Below are 11632 nucleotides of genomic sequence, written 5' to 3'. Positions count from 1 at the left end.
CTTCAAAGAGGTTGGACTGCTGACGTTCGTCACTGACCAAGAGCATTGGAATGAAGAGTTGCTGCTCCAATTCTATGCCACACTTCACATCCGCGGGTATAGCAGAGATCCGAAGACTTGGGTCCTGGAGTGGATGACAGGAAACGTTCATCACGAAGCCAAAGCCTTTGACATCATTGAGCTCACTGGTTTTCCCACTCCTGGCGATCTCTACGAGCATGGCTGTCATCTTCATAGTGAAGCTATTGAGAGCATCTTTCAGAAGACTGAACCTAATATGAGTCAGATGCTCAGTATGATGAAGCCATTGCCCCAAGATGCTGCTTATCCCACGGAGTTCTTTGTTGAAGACCTTGAATATCTGCCAAGAACCATTTATCACATCATAAGGCGAACTCTCTGGCGAATCAAAGGACATTCTCCCCATGCCAAGCTGGAAGGTGCAATGAAGACTTTGGTCTTCTACATTCTTCATGGAAAATGCTTCAATACAAAGGATTTCTTCATTCGCCAACTTGCTGCATCTGGCTCTGATCTGTTTGGTTTGAAGTTCTATGCCCCTTGGGTGATGCGGCTGATCAAATTTCACTCCGCTATCTCATATCAGCCCTCGGCTCGCAACCATCGGATCTTTTTGCCTGATGTGGATATGTCTATTGAAGCCATCTATCCTGAGCCTGCCAAGGAACCTCTCAGTCTTCATAATGCAGAGCATCAAAGTTTCACTCAGAACGTTGAAGGCGTGGAAGCCGTAACTCGTGTGTATCCTTTGGCTGGCACTACACGTGCACTGCATCCTACTCTCACTGAAGCCACTGACAGTACAACTGCTCCACGACCCAAGAAGCACACTCGTGTTCTCAACGACCGAGAGCTTCTTGTGGCTCTTCATCAGAAACAGGATAGGCATCATGACTGGCTGAAGCGTCAGATGCAAAGCCTCTTGGTGGATGTTAATCGCATTCGCAATCTTGCCACCAAGAATGCTTTTGTTGCCCATGAAACCTCTCGCCGCACATGGAAAGGGCTAACGCTGATGTGTTCTGAAGATGATCTTCAAGAGGATGGCTTCACTGAGCGATTCAAGTTTGACTCCACACCTCCTCGAAGGGCAGTGCTGCGACGAACTCCATCCCTTGAAGACTCTGAGTTCTCTTCCTCTGCTGCAACTGTGAATGCCAGAGTGATCGAGGATGAAGACGATGCTACTTCACCGCCACCTCCTTCAGCACGCTTCGACTCTGCTCCAAGCTCTTCAGCACCGCCAAACACCACCAACGACCCTGCTGCTTCACCTACTCCTCATGGGAACGAGTAGATGCTCTATGTCTTCAAACCTTTTTGGTCCTTACTAACAAAAGGGGGAGAAGCATATGAGGTTGATAGTCTTCAAGCGGGTCCATATGGGCGGGTGCTTTATATTTTGCTTCGTGCTTACAACTCTCGTTTTGCTACATTTGGTTCTTTGAGTTGTAACACTTAAACTCGATGGTCGTCTGCTACTTATTTGCCACCTTGTGTTGCGATGATAAATTCCGCATGTGCGACGATAAATTCCTCACTTAGATCATTCTGTAGATGTCCATTTTCCATTATGCATGTCATTATCTTCATATACTTTCACATGCATAGTGGATTGTCATCATAAGTTGAAGTGGATCTCCACAAGTACAACCTGCCATGTGCATTTGCATTCCAAAAGCAAATTACTTATATGCACATCTTCAGGGGGAGCCCTTGCAACTTATGAAGACAATTCCTTATCCTTTACAATTTCACAGATTATATTCCCCGTTGAAAACTTCAACTAGTTTGTCATCAATCACCAAAAAGGGGGAGATTGTAAGTGCATCTAGTGCCACCCCTAGTTGGTTTTGGAGTATTGACGACAAACCTAGTTGAGGGACTAATGTGTTTGTGAGAATTGCAGGATAACACAGTTAGAAGTCCCTCATTGATTCGGTTTTCCTACCAGAGATGACCCCTAAAAATGTATGAAGACATTGAAGTCAAAGGTGGTATATTAAGATATTCACATTGAAGACTATGACAAGAGAAGACACCACATGAAGCCTATGGAGCTCGAAGACTTAGATCTTTCGTAGTTCTCTTTCTTCTGTGTTGAGTCATAGGAACCACCGTACTGTTAAGTGGGGTCCAAGAGAACCAGTCAGAATGACTGAAGTGATGCTTAAACAAAACCTATGTCTTCGAGTGAAGACTTTGAGAGCGAATCTTGTCCAGAGTCGGGCAAGTCAGCTTTGCTTGAAGCCCAAGTAAAGTTGCCGTGTGAGTTGGAAATCTGACCGTTGGAACACATGTCAGTTCCTTAGTGACCCAGGGTCATTTCGGACAAATCAGGTCAGGTTGCCAAGTGTCTATAAATAGCCCACCCCCTACAACCATAAATGGTTGGCTGCTGGTTGGCTGCTCAGATTCAGAGTACGGCTTTTGTCGTTTGAGAGCAACCCACCTCGAAGCCTTTGAGAGAGAATTCCTTGCGAGGATAAAGCCCTAACCACCCAGAGCCAAAGAGAATTAGGCATCACTTAAGTCTTCTTGTCTGTGTGATCTGAAGACTTATTACACTTGAGGACTGTGCATCCTCCAGCCGGTTAGGCGTCACGTTCTGAGCATCCAAGAGACATTGTGGATTGCTGGTGAACGAAGTCTGTGAAGGTTTGGGAGTCTACCTTGAGGACTTACCAGAGTGATTGGGCGAGGTCTGTGTGACCTTAGCTCAAGGGGAATACGGTGAGGACTGGGTGTCGTGAGCTGCGTGTTCAGGACTGGGTGTCCGGGACTGTGTGTCCTAAGGTTTAAATACCTATCCGCCCTAACCAGACGTACAGTTGTCACAGCAAATGGAACTGGTCCAACAAATCATTGTCTTCAGTGAGTCACTGGTTTCATCTTCGCTTCCCTTTACTTACTGTTACTCCTTGTGAAGTCATTGTATGTTCGCACTATCTTTTGTCTTCACTGAGTGACTGTGTGTTCTGTGTGGCTTCACAATATCTTCCTACCTGATCCTTACTACATTGCTGCTATTAGTCATTGTGCTTTCACTCTATTGAATACTTGACTATGGCTTGCCTAGTGTAGTCTACCTTCCGCTGCAGGGTAATAGGTTTATTTCTATCGTTTGTCTTGATAACTTCCACGTTTTGAAAACTTTCATAAAAATTGCCTATTCACCCCCCCTCTAGTCGATATAACACACTTTCACCTTGTTCCTCCTTGCTCATCCATTCTCGCGCACTCGAGCTCCAGCGCCCAAGTCCACATCCTTCTCCTCAACCCTCTCCAAACATGTCCAGAGCGGGAGGCAAGTGGATGGTCTCCTCCGTTACAGAGGGAGACATCAAAAAGCTGCGCGGGGCTGGATACTTAGCCACGGATATTGCGCACCGGCTGCCAGCTGCGGGGCAGATCGTCCGTACCCCGGAACCTTACGAAAGGGTGGTTTTCCTCACCCACTTCGTCCGTGGACTGGGGTTTTCCCTCCATCTATTCGTCCATGGACTTATCTTCTATTATGGGCTGGACTTCCATGATCTAGCTCTGAATTTCATCGTCAACATCTCGGCATTCATCGTCGTGTGCGAGGCTTTCCTCCGCATCCGGCCCCACTTCGCCCTGTAGCTGAAGACCTTCAATGTCAAACCGAAGGTAGTAGGCGGCCAACAAGCGGAATGCGGCGGAGCCATGGAGGGAAAAATGCCCAACGTTACATGGCTCGAGGGATCCTACATGGAGACCATAAAGGGGTGGCAATCGGGGTGGTTCTACATCACCGAGCCGTGCGACACCAACTGGGTGGCGGCCCCCGAGTTTCGATCCAGAATCCCCACGCGGCTCACTTCCTGGAAGGAGAAGGGCCTATCCTGGGGCTCATCGGTAGAGCTGGACGGACTCCATAAGTGTATCCGGAACATGATAGGCAAGAAACTCAAGCTTGTCAACATAGTCCAGGTCATGCTCTTCCACCGGATCCTCCTGTGTCAACAACGGGCTTTCAACTTATGGGAGTTCGACCCGGCCCAGCACCAGACTCTACGTGAGCTCTTCGACACGACGCATAAGGATGTCTGTAAGGTGCTGTTCAAGGGCGCCGAGGTCCCCCCTCCCCTTATCGAGGATCGCGGGCTAAGAGCGACGCACCCTGCGAATCCGGTAAGTTCTGTACATCTCGTAGGGTATTTATTTTCCATAGTTTAACCATGTGCGGGGTCTGAGCTCCCATGCGTTTGATAGGACTGGGTGGAGACATCGAAGCAGATTGACTGTCCGGCCCCTCTGCCCGAAGACCCTGCAGATGCTCTCCTGATGGAGATGCGGACTCCGGCACCTTATGAGGTGCCGGAGAAGAAGATCAAGAAGAAGGCCACGGGAACCCGAAAGAGTTCCCGGCGCCAGGTGGTATCGGACTCATCGTCCGATAACTTCGAGATGCACTCCTCCCGTGAAAATGAGAAGGAGGAAGATGACGGTTCTCCCCCTCCAGTCGGGGGAGACAGGAAAAGGAAGGCCGCCCCAACCGGGGAGGCCGGAGGGTCCAAGAACGGAAGGACTCTCCTTCCGGATTGATCCACCACCGCTGCCGACAGCGAAGACGAGTGGTTACTCAGGGCCAAGCCCCTCGCGAAGTCGTAAGTATTCGGATACCAGAGTAACTCATAGCATACTTTTATTGCATTGCTTCTCCTAACGTCGAATATGATCATGCAGTCTGCCCCGAGCCCGCATCGACGTATCCTCGTCGGACGGTTCCTTAGACTCGTCGGATATGAAAAGTGAGTCACTTCCAACCGCCTCCTCTCCTCGCCTTACGGACAATGTCGAGGTATTGTCTCAAGGGGCACCGAACTGAGGGGAGGTAGTCCTGGAGGCGCCTCAAGGCGACCTTCCGGACTCCAGGCGCAAAGGGAGCAAGACTCCCAAGGGCTCCACGTTCGGCCCTCAGCCAAACACCGCGCCGGAACCTCCAGTGGTTCCGGACTCCGGCAGGCGGCCCCCTGCCAAGAGGGGCAAGCTGCCCATGCTGGTGACCTCTGTCTATCCAGAGGCACCGAACAACCTGCTGGGAGCACTTCGCGGCGCTTCCATCAACGAAGAGCACCGCACTATTATGAGTGCGGTGTTTAAGAAGGTTCAGTTCGCCAAGAGCGGACTGACTGAAGCCTGTGCTAGCCTTTTAATAGGCTTTGAGGTAAGTATTTAAAATATAGGAAAATATTAACACATAGACAGTAGCCCCTGATGCCCTGTTTGGTGTTCACAAAGAAAAGCCGAATAGAGGATCAAATAATATCTGCAGGAGTCTAATACAAGTATGTCTATATGCGTATGCAGGCTTCGCTGCTGACCTCTGCCGCACTGACTGCGGAGGTCGCCGCACTGAAGCAGAACCTTGAGCGGTCCGAGAAAGAGCTCGGCCTTGCCAAGAGGCAGCTCGAGGAGAACAAAGGTAAGAAATACCTTGTCTATATATATATATATAGATGTGGTTGCAAAATGATAGGATCATCATGGGTGTGCCAGGGGCCATGACCGAAGTGGCGACCCTGAAGCAAACGCTGTCCGAGGCTGAAAACAAAGTGGCCGAGGAGCTCACCGAGCGGGAGAAACAAGAGGCATGGGTGGGCGAGGTGCAGCAAGAGCTCCAGGCTCTGGTGAAGAAGCACGAGACTTTGGAGCTTGACTCGAAGACGCGAGGGTCCGAGATTGCCGCGGCCCTCGAGAGCACAAAGCATGCTAAGGATGAAGTCCAAAAGGCCCTCCAAGAAATTGAGGCGATGAGGAAAATAGCGGCGGGTAAGGCATTCATTATGCAAAGCAAGCATGTGAAAGTAAATTAGTTGTTACTTACCCGAGTCTGGAGCTCTCCAGGAGCATTCGAAGATTTGCCCCGCAGCGTGTCGGATGCCGCAAAGTTATACCAGGCCGAGGAGGGAAGCTCAACGGAGAAGTGGTTCTGGTCTCAGTATACTGGGACCCAACACCTGATGCCTGTGAGCGACCAGCTGAAGGAACTAGTCGAGTTGCACAAGGTGGCCGAACAGGCCATGAGGGGCCTTATAGTCTGGATGTGGCCTGGCGACTCCCTTCCCAAGAGCTACTTCGGCCTGGTGAGGTGGCTTGTGGATGCCTGCCCATGGCTAGAAGTCATAAAGCGGTCCGTCTGCATCGAAGGTGCACGCCGGGCTTTTGCCCGTGCGAAGGTGCACTGGGCCAAGATGGACGCCGAGAAGGCGGTGAAGGAGGGGCCGCCGCAGGGCAAGGAGCATCGCCACCCTGAAATGTATTATGAGGGTGTCCTGAAGGGTGCCCGTCTTGTGGCGGACGAGTGTGCGAAGGATGTAATTTTTAAATGAACTTTCTTGTGTGATCTTGTATTATGAAAGCTTGTTCATGTGCGCTATGCAATGCTTGTTTGAATTTAAGATATTACCTTCTGTGCGGCTGTTTATCAAATCTGGGAGATGGCCCGTCATCGGCTTCTGCCCCCATGCCATGAGTGCTGGGGTGTTCGGGATAAATCTGAGAACTCTTTTTCCCATTGTTGGGTCCTTCGAGGGAGGTGCTCAGCGCAACGAACAAGGCAACTGGACTATAATGCTTTATCACTCTCACTTAGCCATAGAAGTCTACAATTTTAAATTTTGGCGAAGCCCCTAGTATTCGGAAGGCCGAATTTGGGGCGCTATACACGCCTAAGCCGGACAAAGCCGACTCCTCGCCTTAAGCGGCATAAGTCTTTAGGGACTCTAGACCTCTTGAATAGCGACCAGCTCTTGCCTTATCATGACAGTCAGTTTTAGCTTTCTCTACTGAGGTGCTTGCCCAATTGAACCGGGGCACAATCGCAGTAGTTCTCCCAGTGCTACCTTAGCCGATATAGCGGAACGTAAGGTACCAAAACATGCGAGCCGGGCAAACCCAACTATTGACCCAATACATGATTCGGAGCTGATGCATATAATGCTATAACTTCGGGGTGCCGCACTGTCAAAAGTGTTTGGACTTCTCACGACGTATTATGGGGTACGCTTAAGCCCCTGGTGTATTGGCCGCACCAGAGTGTACGGGTGCTGAATCTCATGAAGGTGCGGTAATAATCTAGTGCTATGCATTGTTTATTCAAAAAGGTGCGTTGAAGCATAATGACACAAGTAGTACGATATGCAAAAAGTAGGACTATTTGACATGTCCCCTCCAAGGGCAAGCTGCGGAATGGTATTTAAAGCAGGTATTTCACTCGTTATCAGAGACCACCTGGGAGTTCCATGGTGCGATGTAGCTTTTTGCCTCCTTGGTTGTTGTATCGTGTGTTCGGCAATCGTACTGCCGTACGGGGTTTCCAGAGTGTAAAGTCCTGAAAAAGAGAAAAAATAACAAAGCGGGAAGCCCCTAGTGCGGTTGAGCCGTGTTTTGGGGCGTGCCGTAGTCGTGCCCCCCCCACCTATGCCCATGGTATTTTCAATGTGTAATTATGTACGCGTGGCACAGATTTCGCTGTTTGGCTGGGACATGGGTGGGGTTCGCATTGCTATGCGAGCTCGGAACGTGCCAGGCGGTCTTGTTGCAAATTACTCCGGGCATGCTTGACGGTGTCTGGGTGTTTAATCACCGAACTGGTAGATTGCCTGAAGAGGCTGCTTTGTGCTTCTGCTGCGAGGGCCGCAATGTGCTCCTCCATGCGGAGAGAGCGCTCTGTGTTTCCATTGACTGTGATGACCCCCCGGAGTACTGGCATCTTGAGCTTGAGGTATGCATAATGTGGTACCGCATTGAATCTCGCAAATGCGGTTCGCCCGAGCAGTGCATGATAGCCACTGCGGAACGGGACTATATCGAAGATTAACTCCTCACTTTGGAAGTTATCTGGGGATCCGAAGACAACTTCCAGTGTGACTGAGCCTGTGCAATGGGCCTCTATACCTGGTATTACGCCTTTGAAGGTCGTTTTTGTGGGTTTGATCCTTGAGGGGTCTATAACAATTTTGCACACTGTGTCCTGATAAAGCAGGTTCAGGCTACTGCCACCATCCATAAGGACTCGAGTGAGGTGAAATCCGTCGATGATTGGGTCTAGGACCAGTGCGGCGAATCCGCCATGACGGATACTAATGGGGTGGTCCCTGCGATCGAAGGTGATCGGACAGGAGGACCATGGGTTGAACTTTGGGGCGACTGGCTCCAACGCATATAGGTCCCTTAGCGCACGCTTCCGCTCCCTCTTGGGGATGTGGGTTGCGTATATCATTTTCACCGTCCGCACTTGTGGGGGGGGACCTCTTCTGTCCTCCGGTGTTCGGCAGCTGGGGCTCCTCCTCGTCATCGCTATGTAACCCCTTATCTTTGTTTTCGGCATTTAACTTGCCGGCCTGCTTGAACACCCAACATTTCTCATTGGTGTGGTTGGCTAGCTTGTCGGGGGTGCCGTGTATTTGACACAAGTGATTGAGTATATGGTCCAAACTGGACGGGCCCGGAGTGCTTCTTTTGAATGGCTTTTTCCGCTGACCGGGTTTAGAGCCTCTGAATTCGGCATTGACTGTCGTATCCTCGGTATTGTTGTTGTTGATGCGGCGCTTGTGTTTGTTGCGACGTGACCTGCCATTGCTATCCTTTGTATCCGAAGTACCATGGTTCTTTGATATGTTATTGCTTCGAGCCAGCCAGCTGTCCTCTCCCATGAAAAAGCGGGTCATGAGTGTCGTGAGGGCTTCCATAGATTTCGGCTTTTCCTAGCCAAGGTGGCGGGCAAGCCACTCATTGCGGATGTTGTGCTTAAAAACTGCTAGGGCCTCTGCATCCGGACAGTCGACGATTTGATTTTTCTTTGTCAGGAACCGTGTCTAGAATTGCCTGGCTGATTCCTCTGGCTGCTGAATTATGTGGCTCAAGTCATCGGCATCTGGTGGTCGCACATAAGTACCCTGGAAGTTGTCAAGGAATGCGGATTCCAGATCTTCCCAACAGCTAATGGATTCTGCTGGCAGGATGTTGAGCCAATGCCGAGCTGGTCCTTTGAGTTTGAGTGGGAGGTATTTGATGGCGTGTAGATCGTCATCGCGGGCCATGTGGATGTGCAAGAGGAAGTCCTAGATCCATACCGCAGGATCTGTTATACCGTCATATGATTCGATATTTATGGGTTTGAAACCCTCTGGATTTGGTGATCCATTACTTCGTCTGTGAAGCATAGGGGGTGTGTGGCGCCTCTTTACTGGGCTATATCGCGGCGTAGCTCAAATGAGTCTTGTCAGCTGTGTTCGGCCCGACCGGATTTACTTTTACTGTATCCGGCATGACGGTTATCGTCTCGCAAAGTGGCGCGCCCTCGTGATCCGTAGATCGATCTTGCGTGTTTTGCTTTGTCCTCCAATACGTCTCGTAGGTCTAGCGTGTTTCTCCGTGCCTTGACATTTTTATTTGAGTGGCGTCGTGGTGCGGACTGAGCTTTTGGCTGAAATGCCTGTCTGTCACGGCCACGAGGTGGCCGATCAGCTGCGCCATATGCTAGAGATGTAGGTTTTAATGCTTCCTCCTCCAGTCTGGGTAGCAACCTGCACTTTGGGTAACTCTTGGAGGGGCGTTCGAGTTCATATTCCTCGGCCGCAAGGACTTTAGTCCATCTATCAGCTAGCAAATCTTGATCAGCTTGAAGCTGCTGTTGCTTTTTCTTAAGGCTATTTGTCGTGGCTATAAGCCGACGCTTGAAGCGCTCTTGCTCGACGGGATCCTCAGGCACGGAAAATTCGTCATCGTCGAGGCTTGCCTCGTCTTCGGGGGGAGGCATGAAATTATCATCCTCTGCCTCTCCATCTACCGCTCTCTCGGGAGGGCTGGCTTCTCCATCCTCCTGCTCTAAATCTTGCTGGAGGGCATTGTCGTCATCTTCAGCACTGTCCGGAGTGCTATTATCTCCTGTGCTGGTATCACCGCTTTTGCCTTGGCGAGACATAGAGCGGTGTCGTTGACGTCGGCGCTTGGGTTGCTTCTTGGAGGGGTCATCCTCCGCTGTCCCGTCGCCATTTCCTTCTTTGGGTGTGTCCATCATGTATATATATCATATTATGAGGTGCCTGTCTAGTGCCCTGTGGGCAGTGGTTCTTGTTCGTCTCCTGCATCGTCGTCCATACCGTCGATGTCTTCAGAGTCGAAGTCGAGCATGTCGGTCAAATTGTCGACAGTGGCTACTAAGTGGGTGGTGGGTGGGCGGCGAATTTCTTCGTCTTCCGCATCCCAATCCTGCCGGACATAGTTCGGCCAGGACTCTCCTGACAAGGAGAGAGACCTTAATGAGTTCAGCATGTCACCGAAGGGCGATGGTGAAAGATATCTGCGGAGGTGAACTCCATGATCGGCGCCCAGTCAGATTCGATAGGCACGGGCGCAGGCGGTTCGGAGTCCGCGGCCGGGGAAGAATCCGGCAGTTTGGCGTCATGGCTCTTGTGAAGGGTAAGGTCGATACTCGGCTGGATCGCCGCTGAGAATGCTGCTTCCGTGGAGGGGTCTATCCACCCGTCCATGGATGGCGCAACTGGCTCCGAATTGAGGGTCGGAGCGGCTGCTGGTGCGGTCTCCTGAACAATGTCTGGTGGTAGAGCTAAATCATGCTCATCGTGACCGTGCGGCGCACTCGGCAGGGGCTCGAATCCATTAAAGATCAAGTCTCCGTGGATGTCGGCCGTGTAGTTTAAGCTTCCAAACCTGACCTGGTGGCCAGGGGCGTAACTCTCGATTTTTTCCAGATGGCCAAGCGAGTAGGCCCGCAGTGTGAAGCCGCTGAATACAAAGATCTGTCCGGGGAGAAAAGTCTCACCCCGGACTGCATCGCTATCGATGATTGACCATCCAGCCTAACGATGACGACACAGAGGAACTCTCAATGAAAGCACCAATGTCGGTGTCAAAACCGGCGGATCTCGGGTAGGGGGTCCTGAACTGTGCGTCTAGGCGGATGGTAACAGGAGACGGGGGACACGATGTTTTTACCCAGGTTCGGGCCCTCTCGATGGAGGTAAAACCCTACTCCTGCTTGATTGATCTTGATGATATGAGTATTACAAGAGTTGATCTACCACGAGATCAAAGAGGCTAAACCATAGAAGCTAGCCTATGGTATGATTGTTGTTGTTGGTCCTACGGACTAAACCCTCCAGTTTATATAGACACCGGAGGGGGCTAGGGTTACACAGAGTCGGTTACAAGGAAGGAGATCTATATATCCGTATTGCCAAGCTTGCCTTCCACGCCAAGGAGAGTCCTATCCGGACACGGGACGAAGTCTTCAATCTTGTATCTTCATAGTCCAATAGTCCAACCAAAGGATATAGTCCGGCTGTCCGGATACCCCCTAATCTAGGACTCCCTCAATGGACTTCGCCATTTGTTGGCCGAGGTGTCGGGGTAGCCATTCGTCATGGATGCTATGCTTAAAGGCCACTAGGGCTTCGGCATCTGGACAGTCGATGACCTGGTTCTTTCTAGTTAGGAACCGTGTCCAAAATTTCCTGGCTGACTCTCTAGGTTGTTGAACTATGTGACTTAAGTCATCAGCATCCGGAGATCTGACGTATGTGCCTTGGAAGTTGTCGCGGAAGGCATCTTCGAGGTCCTC

This window comes from Triticum urartu, chromosome 5A, assembly GCF_056163025.1.
Source record: "Triticum urartu cultivar PI428250 chromosome 5A, HENAU_Tu73, whole genome shotgun sequence".
Lineage (NCBI taxonomy): Eukaryota > Viridiplantae > Streptophyta > Magnoliopsida > Poales > Poaceae > Triticum > Triticum urartu.
The sequence above is the reverse complement of the archived record's forward strand: the minus strand, read 5'-3'. Positions refer to the sequence as shown.